The 13139-nt window shown below is 37.2% G+C and overlaps 1 protein-coding gene across 1 annotated transcript in view; it reads left to right on the top strand.

Moving 5' to 3' along the window:
* The first annotated feature begins 9636 nt into the window (after window positions 1–9636).
* The window catches only part of cadm1a (cell adhesion molecule 1a), a 311796-nt gene continuing 308293 nt past the window's right edge, over window positions 9637–13139 (top strand). The window contains exon 1 of the mRNA XM_053240138.1: window positions 9637–9651. The gene's annotated coding sequence lies outside the window, so the exon portion shown is untranslated. The remainder of the gene's footprint in view (window positions 9652–13139) is intronic.

Genomic DNA, 13139 nt, shown 5'->3' with positions numbered 1-13139 from the left:
ACTCCTTCCAAAATTGCTAAATAAACATCTCCAGAAAAATTCACTATATCAACAATTACACATATTTTTTAATCTGTTTATGTGGAGCATCGGTCATACAAGTCCCTATACTTATAGGTACTATAGAAGTGATAAGATAGTAGAACAAGCACTTTAACACAAACCTTACAGCCAAAACTATCGTCAGATAGCAGATAGCTGTTTTTATAGAAAATGAATCAACACCCGACCACTCAGAATCATGCATTCAACAGCGCTGTCAGGAGCAGTATGTGTTTTAAAGAAACTCTTCACCGATGACTTTCTTTTGAAACTAAATTATTTTCATGACATATTAAAGCTATAATTTGTAATTAGATGGGATGTGACCATCAATTTGAAATCAAAGCTCCAAGAACACAGTTAACCTCACTGCAGAAGAGAAATGATTTTCATAATTTGCATAACACATAAGAAGGGCCGTTCCATGGCCTTAAGCTATGATTTTGATTTCTAATAATTAACATCGGCCTTACACACTTATGTCTTTGAAGCAATTACAATATAAAAAAGCTGAATTTATTTCGCCTAATTTACTCGTGTGGGAAGGAAATTAAGAATATCAACCTAGTTAATTTACAGACCTTTAACTCCTAACTTCAAAGTCTCCAAAGAGAATTCAAGACTTTGCACAATTTGGCATCGCTTTTCCAAAACAGAAACTAGTGTAGATATGAATAAGAATAAAACCTTGCAGTGGAAGCAGTCTTTGGGAAAAAAAAGTCTGAAATATAATAGAGAAATATCAACCTGTTAAAAAAAAAGCAGAAAATTGCTTTAACTCCAGGGGCTACTGATGCTTTGTAAATAAAGTTAAGTTAATTTAAACACTGCAGGAAACACTTTTTGCCGATATGATAAAAGTGACACAAAGATGTGTGTGCTGTCTGAATCATTCAAAAAGTAAAATTACCCCATCGTTAAATCCTTCTGTGCTGTAATTGTAGTGTTGATTTATACATGGTGACTTTTATGTCATTTTATAAGAAAAAGCTCTTGCACACGTTTTCACTTAATTCACAGTAATAGAGAGACAGAGAGAGACAACTGAGGCACCATTTTGCCCTTCTAATAGAAAACTCTGCTTGAAGCTGTTTTGTTGCTGCTGTTAGTTTTCTCCATGCTACTCACATTTCTCACTTTAAAAATCTACTATGTGCTAGCAAGTTAAAGGAAAAATTCACCCTGAAGTTCTTGCATATTAATCTTTATAATTAACATGTGATCTTCAGTTGTGGCCAAGATTTATTTTGTAATGAAATTCACCTTTCATCGACATATTGGTCTATTTTCACTTTGGTTAATGATTTTCCCACAATGCCTTTCGACCACCTGCTGAGAGTGTTGTCGGTGGGGTTTAGCTCCAGCCTTTTGCTTCATTTCCACCTGAAGAGAGCAATGCAGCAGCACTTTAGTCCTTTAGTCTTTTCAGCTCTCTCATCTCCTCATCTGTACACTCTGCTTAAAAAGATCAGCTTCCAAAAGTTCAACTTTCACGCTAATACTACCATTAAAACACCATCATGCTCGTCACCTTGAAGATAACAAGCCAAGCCGAGTCTCTACCACGACCCAGAGGCTTCACTGCATTCTGGAACTTTGAGTCCAATGTTTGCAGTCTCCACTATTTTTATATTGGATTTCTCTTTTGTTTCTCTTTTATTCTTTTGTTTTTAGAGGATAACAGTGAAACCTGATTGTTATCACTATGTTTGAGATTATTTAACCTTCTTCTCCTATTAAACTGCACTAGCAATGTCCAACTGTGATGTCAGAGCAGCAGACAACACTAACTTTTCACAAATTAGCACAAGAATCGCTAAGCACATTTCAGCATAAATGTATTAAATGTGTTTCAGTGTGGGGGTTTTCCTTTAAGATCAGCATATCTAAGCTAAGTTGATACATTGCCTTGGTAGGTCAGCTGGAAAAAAGAGTGGAAGAGTACTCTCAGCTCTGCAGAATGCCTACTAAACAGTCGCCTGAAGACTGCAACTCTGTGTTATGGACTGTGAAGCTAATGTTCATCTGCCACCCAGGCCCAGTCAGCAGAGTTTAATGAGCCATACTGCATTAAAGCACTCCACTCAAGTGTGCCTCTCAAATTCTGTCTTATTATAAAAGAAAATTTATTTCCTTTGGTCCCTCTTGCTGTTCCGGCTGTGATTATTTCAAATCATTTCTCAGGGGGCAAGTGAAGTTGAGGAGTATCCATCCAACAAATTTATCAAACAACAATGTCTGTTGATTAAAGGTTCCAATGGATATCAAAATCTGTTGTGGTTTCTGTCCATCCAATCACAGCCTCTATTTGTGTCTTGATATGCAAAATACCAAAGTGGCTATTTTACTGTAACCCCATACTCGAAAATGACTATAAGTGGTTAATTTCACTCTCATGCTCTTTATTCTAATTACATACACAATGCCTGTGTGTCCTTAAAAGTCCTCTTCACTTGTCTAAAATTACTTTTTAACCAATGTACACCTATAATAAGTATGAAATATGAATGTACATGTCTTAGACTTTAAGGTTTATGGGCAATTCTTTTCTCTTGCCTTTTTGTAATACCATAGTACACTATAGGTAATATTATAGAGCTATGGTTCTCAAAATGAGGTATAAGGACCCCCAGGAGTCCATGAAGCATATCCAGGGGTCCATGATTTTTTTTATGTTGTTAGTGATGGAAATTTTACCATTATCAATGTTATTATGTTTATTGAGTTATTAGTCTATTTGATTTGAATTGAATGGGTTTAATCCAAACCTCAATACCTCAAACACCAAGCAGGCCTATAAATAATCAGCTCAGTTAATGGAAAGTTCAGGAATAAAAGCTTCAGTAAATAGAAAAATAGGGTCATGAATATGCAAGAAAAATGTCTGTACACAATTTGTTTAAAGATGATGTGGGTAATTTTGACCCATATACTTTCAAGTACACAAATAGCTGCACAGACTCAAAATAAACATGTATTTGAAACATGTAAATTGATTTGACATTGTTTTGACTGGGTCTGACTGCACCTGCTCAGGGGATAAAAAGAGCTTTCCCAAGCTTCTTTCTTCAATACTGCAACAGACATTCTCAGACATGGATGCTCAGAAATCAGCTCCTGAAGACTGACAGTCAAAGAAGTGCGATCACCACTTTTGGACTGTAACAGAGGTTTCAGAAAAAGAGGATACTCCAGAGACAGAGGCCAAGCTAGTAGACAATCCTGATTTTTGAATCTTTAGATGAAGAGAATTCAGAGGATGAATCTGCCCCCATCTCCATGCTAAAAGATGGAAATGACAGAACACAGCAACCATTCTCAGCAACAGACTTCTAGTGTAATAAACATGGTTCCAGAGCCTACATGATTTACAGTTCTAAGATCCAGAGATGAACCAGGCCAGCTATAGCCCCAGGAGCTGCAGCTATACTCAAAAATTTGGATTATCCACACCCACAGCCAATCAACCAGCAATGGATCTGGTGGATACAGTTGATGGCACGAAGTGTAAAAGATGCCGGGTCTAGTCCCTTGACAAGACAGAAAAACTACCACCATATACAGGTGCTGGTCATATAATTAGAATATCATCAAAAAGTTGATTTATTTCACTAATTCCATTCAAAAAGTGAAACTTGTATAATGTATACATTCATTCCACACAGACTGATATATTTCAAGTGTTTATTTCTTTTAATTTTGATGATTATAACTGACAACTAATGAAAACCCCAAACTCAGTATCTCAGAAAATTAGAATATTGTGAAAAGGTTCAATATTGAAGACACCCGGTGTCACACTCTAATCAGCTAATTAACTCAAAACACCTGCAAAGACCTTTAAATGGTCTCTCAGTCTAGTTCTGTAGGCTACACAATCATGGGGAAGAATGCTGACTTGACAGTTGTCCAAAAGACGACCATTGACACCTTGCACAAGGAGGGCAAGACACAAAAGCTCATTGCAAAAGAGGCTGGCTGTTGACAGAGCTCTGTGTCCAAGCACATCAATAGAGAGGCGAAGGGAAGGAAAAGATGTGGTAGAAAAGAGTGTACAAGCAATAGGGATAACCGCACCCTGGAGAGGTGCAACAAAACATTGTGAAACAAAACCCATTCAAAAATGTGGGGGAGATTCACAAAGAGTGGACTGCAGCTGGAGTCAGTGCTTCAAGAACCACTACGCACAGACGTATGCAAGACATGGGCTTCAGCTGTCGCATTCCTTGTGTCAAGCCACTCTTGAACAACAGACAGCGTCAGAAGTGTCTCGCCTGGGCTAAAGACAAAAAGAACTGGACTGCTGCTGAGTGGTCCAAAGTTATGTTCTCTGATGAAAGTAAATTTTGCATTTCCTTTGGAAATCAGGGTCCCAGAGTCTGGAGGAAGAGAGGAGAGGCACAGAATCCACGCTGCTTGAGGTCCAGTGTAAAGTTTCCACAGTCAGTGATGGTTTGGGGTGCCATGTCATCTGCTGGTGTTGGTCCACTGTGTTTTCTGAGGTCCAAGGTCAACGCAGCCGTATACCAGGAAGTTTTAGAGCACTTCATGCTTCCTGCTGCTGACCAACTTTATGGAGATGCAGATTTCATTTTCCAACAGGACTTGGCACCTGCACACAGTGCCAAAGCTACCAGTACTTGGTTTAAGGACCATGGTATCCCTGTTCTTAATTGGCCAGCAAACTCGCCTGACCTTAACCCCATAGAAAATGTATGGGGTATTGTGAAGAGGAAGATGTGATATGCCAGACCCAACAATGCAGAAGAGCTGAAGGCCACTATCAGAGCAACCTGGGCTCTCATAACACCTGAGCAGTGCCACAGACTGATCGACTCCATGCCACGCCGCGTTGCTGCAGTAATTCAGGCAAAAGGAGCCCCAACTAAGTATTGAGTGCTGTACATGCTCATACTTTTCATGTTCATACTTTTCAGTTGGCCAAGATTTCTAAAAATTCTTTCTTTGTATTGGTCTTAAGTAATATTCTAATTTTCTGAGAGACTGAATTTGGGGTTTTCATTAGTTGTCAGTTATAATCATCAAAATTAAAAGAAATAAACACTTGAAATATATCAGTCTGTGTGGAATGAATGTATACATTATACAAGTTTCACTTTTTGAATGGAATTAGTGAAACAAATCAACTTTTTGATGATATTCTAATTATATGACCAGCACCTGTATACAAGGTGCAGGAAACAGATTTCAGAAAGCACTCAGTTACACTGTGCTCACCATGTACAGAGTATTCATAAAGATATTTTAACAAAAAGATGAAATATACTATATTGCCAAAAATTTGTGGACATCTGACCATCACACCCATATGTGGGTCTTCCCCAAACTGTTGCCACAAAGCTGGAAGCACACAATTGTCTAGAATGTCTTTATATGCTGTACCATTAAATTTTCCCTTCACTGGAACTAAGGGGCCCAGGTGCAAGGTCCATGAAGACATGATTTGCCAAGGTTGGAGTAGAAGTACTTGAGTACAGAGCTCTGAACTCATTCCCAATGAAAACCTTTGGGATGAACTAGAATGCCTAGGTTATTATAACAGCAACAGTGGGACTAAATCTGGAATGGTATGTTCGAAAAGCACATATGTGTGTGATGGTCAGGTGTCCACATACTTTTAGCCACATAGTGTGATATCCATAGTATGTACAACTTGTCAAACCAGAAAAAAATACAGGCCCAGTGAAATAAATGATAGAAAAAGCACATTGCATTACCTGAATTAAGGAGTCTCATCAAAATGTCTGTTTGTAATAAAGGAAATATGTTTATTAATAGTTGTTAAATACTGTTTCAAATAAAATGTACCATATTACCATATTACCATAATAACATTTTGTTGTTTTTGAGTGCGTAAAACTGCGTGGGTCGATATTTTCATCATAAATCAGGATTAATTAATCAACCTAATATTTGAATAGTTGGTTTATGTTCAGAAGGGGTCAGTGAAATTTATTTTACAATTAAACGGCTCTCTGGCTGCAAAAAGTTTGAGAAACACTGCTATAGAGTAACTATAGTGGTGCAATTTTTAGTAGTTTCTTGGGCATTAATAAAAGATTAAGTCATTTATTATTCAACTACTTTTAAAACATTCTAATAGTGTTAAACTTTAATTGTTTAAACACTCTTTACTGCAAACAGTGTTAAATCTTCTGAGTTTGACCAAACTCTGGCAGGCTTATATTATTAAACAATAAAGAAAACAGACTGATATCCTTACTTTTAAACTGAGTTACAAATTCTTTTATAAATTCTTTTATAAATGTGTATTTTTTCCCCTGTAGGGGTTCTGCACACAGAGATGAAGGGTAATATTTTTGTAGTTACATAATACAGACTAGTACAGACCTTAACTTCAGGTCATATTTAATTTACTACATTTTTAAAAGCTTCAAAAAAGAAATAAACTTCACACTGCTTTGAATGTAAAAAAAAAAAAAAAAAGAGCTGTACCAAAGCAAAGCTTCTACTGGTCATATAATCAACAACACCAGTCCAATTATGCATTTTTGCTGAAAGGTGCAGACGTTAGAAAATGCAAGATCCCCGGAGACCAAGAAGTGGCTTTTTATTATCCAAGTTCAAGAAAAGCACAGAAATTCTAGTGAAGTAGTAGCCTAATTGACTAGTAGAGCTGACACAACTATTTTAAATAATTGCATCTGGCCATAATTATAATGACTGGTGCAAAGCTTACCCTCTCCAAACTTAATAAAGCAATACGAAACTTCATTTCTTCTAATTACATGACATTCATTAGGGTGAATCATGACAGTAGTGGTACTTTCTATCTTTTTTTGTTCTCAGGAACTATTTTAGTAGTTTGTTGTAGGTAGTTAGTAAAGTTAAATATTTTGCTAGAAATTTGTATTTTTTGGCTCAATGCTGGTAAAAAAAAAATGTCATAGCCTTAGAAACTTCTGGCATAACCTTTTCCTTTTTTGGTCACAGACCTCACTTTAATGCAATATCAAATTCATTAAACTTGTATTGGGATGTATTTTATTCCTTCATTTCAGGTGAAACTCATCCACAGGTGTCGAGTCAAAAACAACTGTGTGTATTTTTAGTCATTAATCATTTTTTTAATCAGTTTTGCACTGAGTGATTTTTTTTTTTTTTTGAAGCCAACATTTGGCTTTGTTTTAGGATGCAATCCTAACAAGTCAAAGACTATGTGGCCTGGAGCTTTCATATTAGTTATTTGTTTACACATGATCTTCTAGGTTCATTGAGAAAGGGTCTATCTTAATAGATACAAACATTTTAATACTTTGGTACCTTCATTTTGCATGTTTCATCTCAACTCATTTTGTAGTCGTGAGTAGTGGTATTGTGGGGTCCAGTTGTCCAAGGGTTCCATTTGTTTGTTTGTTTTTTTATTTGTTATAGTTGTGGAAATCACACCCCATCATTATCAAAGTTATTATATTTATTATTCAGTTCTTATAGTTATTAGCCTGTTTCTCTGGTCACTTGAATTAAATGAGTTTTATTCAAACCCCAATAACTCAAAAACAAATTATAAATAACTATAAAGGCCTAGATAACATCAACAAATAAACATCAACAATAATATTCTGGTTCCTATAAATAACCAGAATATTATTGTACAGATAATCAATAATGTATAATTATTGTATGAATAATGAATAAAAAGAATTCCATATCATTAGCATAGTTAATGAATGTCTGAGTTTATGGCGATATTTTGCTCTATTTTGCCTCTTAGTGGAATAACAGAGACTAGGGTTTTTTTTTTGTTTTTTTTTTTTTTAACATTTTAATTCAATTACAGACCCCAAGATGATTCTGATTTAGTACACGTATTCTAAATTCATTTAGTGGGCCAGATTCAAACCTTTATCCACATGCCTACTGAAAATGGACAATTGAAGATTGGATAAACACTGCCTGGCCTTTCTCCAATCTTCAACTGCCTAGTTTGGGTGAGCCTGTGCCCACTGTAGCCTCAGATTCCTTTTTTTGGATGACGAGGGTAGAAACCAATGTGCCCCAAGGTTCAGCATATTGTGCATTCTGAGATGCTTTTCCACTCACCACGGTTGTGGTTATTGGAGTTACCACCGCCTCCCTTTCAGAATGAACCAGTCTGGCCATTCTCGTCTGACCTCTCTCATCAACAACACATTTCTGTCTGCAGAACTTCTGCTCACTGGATGTGTTTTTGTTTTTCACACCATTCTGTGCTTAAAAATCCCAGGAGATCAGTATTTTCTGAAATGCTCAAACCAGCCTGATTGGCATAAACAATCATGCCATGGTCAAAATCACTGAGATCACATTTTTCCCCATTCTGATGTTTGATGTGAATTTTAACTGAAGTTCCTGACCTGTATCTGCATAATTTTGCGCAATGCGCAAGTGTACCAGTATCCCTATTAAAGTGGCCAGTGAGTGTGTGTTAAAACAATACTTTGGAAAATTAGGGGGTTTATTTGGTAATAAACTGTAATCTGTGCACCTGTTTTCTAGGTCATATATGTTCAATTCTTGTTGCTCATTCAGACTGTAACTTCCGGACAAATAACGATAAATGAACACATATAAGAGGAGTTATTGACATTGGATGAGGTGTAATGTGGTCTGTTATCTAAAATGAGTTTGACACCCCTGGTCTAGATTAATACTCTAATTAAATTTACTTTAATATATCATGCCATTAATACACGTGTAGGCAAGACATAATAATAATCAAATATGAGCACGTTGAAGAAAACCCCTCTTGTAAACATACTCAAGCATTATTGTCATGAGAAAAGATGCCACCTCACTTTCCTTTTGAAACATATGGTGTGTAAAGCAATTAACATATGTAACCATAATACCTTCCATACTCCTGCAGTGCAGCAGGTGTCACTTTTTGATTAGATCATCTTCAATTATAATTTTAATTAAGTGTCCTACCTAAAGTAGGATTCGAAAAGTCCTTGGGAGTGGCTGGAGGATTAAGCAGCTAAGGGGGAAACAGACACTGAGCATGAGCCAAGGAGAGAAATATGAGGGGGGAAAAAAGACAATAATTCAGAAAAACTGAGCTCATAAACAGTAGCAGTTGCTGAGCAACAAAGCTGCACAGTCGGTGGCCAATGTCCAAGAACCACAACTCCCTCCCCCTCCACCTTCCCCTGTGTGAATATGAGACAAATTCCCCACGCAATCCTGGGCATTATAGACTTTCTCTACTCCCATATGACATACAGCAGAAGGTGGGGATGTGCCAAAGATACCCATCCTAACACTGTTTATGTGACTTGAATGTGTTTTGACATTCACCTATACTACAGTTTGGATAATATATTCTCAAGGCTTGTCCTTATGGATTATCCATTTATGACCCAAGTATGAGGCAGGTGACAAGGACGAGCAAATGTGTGCATTTAGTTTAGACAAATAACAGTAAATGATTGACACGAGAATTGCACTGGCTCACAATGTCTCAGAGCAAACTATTTGATTTTCAGAAAGCACTGAGGAAGACATACACCAAATAATATATGATAGTAAATAAAGTGCAAGGAAATTGTATCTGACCAGTGGCTATCCATGTATCATTGTGTATGGGTAAGTAGCCTGGTCTTCAAAGAGGTAGCTGTCGGATTGTAGAGTATGACTGATATGCTACTTTGAGAAATTTTCAATTCGGTAATATTCCCAAGTAAACTAGTATTTTTAGAGGTATTGAAGAGTACTTACTGCCAATCTTAACATTTTTTTGATACTACTGATTGACATAACAGATTGACAGGATCCTCTTTTAAGGTTTATACAATCATGTGCAGCTCATTGGACCAGAGACTACAGGACTAGAGACATTGGCCAGAAACTGTCATAATTGATGTGTCTTATTTATAGCCGTGAACTAAACATTGATAGAAAACCATTTAAAAGATACATTCAGTCATGTTAGTGGTGGCTTCTCTGGTCTGTGGTTTCTCTTATGTCAGAAGGTTTTGAGTCAGATAAAGACATGATTTGGTTGTAGTCTCATGCCTTGTCGCAGCCTGAACATTATTTGTCATGTTTTCCTTAGGGTAATTTATACATGAATATACGATATACACCCATGTATGTGGGAATGTTCTTTCTTGTCTCAAATTCATGTCCTTATAAATTATAATAAATTGATTCATTCATGCCCTTTAACCTCTCTCCATATGAGACGTGGCTAATGCATAAATATATGCATTATTTGTTCATATATTTATATAAGGTCTACAGCAGATGCAATTTCCTTGTATTAGCATTTCCTATACCTTTTTTACTCCTTTCTTTCCTTCTTTCTTTCATTCTTTCTTTCTTCTTTGTCCTTTGCTGTTTGTATATATACCATCTAAATAATAAAATACAATGGAGCTTGCTGTGATAGGAAAGTGTTTTATTCCTCTTTAACCATAGCAATTTGCCAACGATTGAAATTTTTTATTAATTAAAGATTAAGTTGTACTTTTTGTCCACTTATAGTTATGATGCTGAACCCTTTCCCATGCTGAAAAAGGAACAGCTTTACCTCTGACTGTTTCAAAGCAATGACACTGGAGAATCTTTCCAAACATGCTAAATGCTCTGGTGTAAATGTGTGATAATGAGCTAGTGGGTGGGACGGGCTCAGATGGAGGATTTTATTCACGAAAAAAGTTAGTTATAGCAGCTATAAACAGTTGTTCCCTCACCAACCTCTCTTTTTTCTCTCTCTGGAAGTTAATGAGACAAAAAATGAAGCTTGTCATGTTGCAGAAAATACACAAAGCGAAAACTTCTCTGTCCTGAAAACTTTCCCATGCTGAAAAAGGAACGGCTTTACCTCTGACTGTTTCAAAGCAATGACACTGGAGAATCTTTCCAAAAATGCTAAATGCTCTGGTGTAAATGTGTGATAATGAGCTAGTGGGTGGGACGGGCTCAGATGGAGGATTTTACATTGAGTTGCCAGTTATTGGTTATTCTGGAAGCCTAGTAGTATATTGGCCCAAATGCTGTGTATGTATGTATAAATACACTCAGTGACCATTTTATTTGGTTCTCCTACCATATATCTACACTAAGTGGCCCATACAGTTACTAACTGTAATCCATAAACAGATGCCCTTTTCCAGATTGATTTTAGAAGTGTTTTGTAGTCTATCAAAAACATATCCTCATGCTAGTTCACCATGTCATGGACTAAGAACACCATAGAGCTAAACCCTGTTGGGGGAGATTAGAACAGAATGAAAAGAGAACAGACAACACAAGATATTTTTTATTACTAGAAGTGTTAATGCAAGTGCTTGCTGAAGAGGTAGATGTTTAGTCTTTGAAGACAGCCAGTGTCTTAGCTATTCAGACAGACAGGGAAGTTCATTCTATCACCTGGGTATCAGGAGAGAGAAGAGTTTTATGCATGTCTTCCTTGTACTTTGGAGTGATGGTGGGTCCAGTTGAGCCATGCTAGAGGATCAAAGGGAGCATGGTGCAGAGCAGGGTGTGTTAAGTACCTTAAGGTAGGAGGGTCCTTGTCTGCTTTGGCTTTGTAGGTAAACGATACTGTTTTTAAATCTGATGCAGGCAGATACAAAAAGCCAGTAGAGGGAACGCAGCAATGGGCTGTTGTGGGAGAACTTGGAGAGGTTGAATACAAGCTGTGCAGCTGCATTTTGGATCAATTGCACAGGTCAGATGGCACACAGGGGCAGACGTGCCAGGACCGAGTTGTAGTAGTCCAGTCTCTAGATGACAAGGGACTGAACAAGCACCCGAGTGACCTCTGTAGATAGAAATGGCTGGCCAAACATGCATGACTGAGTCAGGTTAGCAACGTGAGGTGAGAAAGATAACAGGAATGACACACATACAAACCCACCCACCCACACACACTGGCACTGACAAGGTAGTGTATGTTGCACTGGTATGAGTTTATGAGGTACCATAGTGTTTACACTGTTGCTGAGAAACAGTCTATCAACCAAAAGCACCCAGCTGACAGCAGTCCTCCAGTCCTACCACTGATGAAGGGCAGATGAACAAAAAGAGGATCACAATTAACACAAACGTACAGGGAAAAAAATTTCTTGACCTCATAATCCTTGTATCAGCATCACACACGGTTAAAGATCTTCCAAGTTCAAGAATCACTATGGACACTACTTCTTACAATGGGAAACTGGACCATGTTTATTTATTATGTGCAGATACTACTTTATATTTCCCTTGTTATTGAACTTATTCAATATTCCTGTTGGGGTGAGGCTGAAATCTAGTGTAATATTTCACAATAATCCACAGCATGATGGATTGTACAAGCTTTCTCTAGCTATTTTCTCTGTGCAGTTTTATTTTTTGGTTCAGTACAGGTCCATCCGCAGACTAGAGGCTTTGGTGGCTGACCTTATTCTGCTCTTAAACTGACTTCATGGTTTACAGGACACACACGCTGCTGAGAATGTGTAATATCCTAGACTGGAACCACAGACATAACAGTTCACAATGGCCAGAAAATAAGGTATTTCTAAGAATTTTCTTGCTTTTCACGCACAGTTTTTTTTAAATAATTCAGTATGGTCAGCCAGTATGGTCTGAGCAAAAATGAAAGTTAACAACAGCCCAAAGGCAGTGTGAAATTCCCTGCCACAGGTTCACCAGTGATATAATGAAAAGAAACTCATGAACACACTTTTGTAAACAAATATAGCCCCAGGGAAATTAAGTTTGTTTAAGGAAGTTGGGCATCTGGTGCTAGGTTTTAGTTGGGTGCCCCATTAAGATGTAATTTCCAATATCAGTAATTTCAAAAATTTACTTCCATGTGGTTTCCTTAAACCAACTTTTTAAATGATTCTAATTTTGATGGCTAACACATTTGGGAGCATTTACATTAAATAAGTCCATAAGAATTGCATTTTTTTACAGTGACAATTAGAGATTTAAGACAATTAGAAGGGGAGTGCTGTTAGTAAAATAAGCCAAGTCTGGGTCTGATGCAGCTCAACACAAAGGAGGGGTTGCTGTTACCACCCTGAAGTGTTTTGTTCCTCTTATACCACAGCAGTCTTCCTACCTCTGACTGTTAGAAA

Source organism: Pangasianodon hypophthalmus, chromosome 15 (genome assembly GCF_027358585.1).
Source record: "Pangasianodon hypophthalmus isolate fPanHyp1 chromosome 15, fPanHyp1.pri, whole genome shotgun sequence".
NCBI lineage: Eukaryota > Metazoa > Chordata > Actinopteri > Siluriformes > Pangasiidae > Pangasianodon > Pangasianodon hypophthalmus.
Note: the sequence above shows the minus strand (reverse complement) of the source record. Positions and strands in the feature narration are given on the sequence as shown.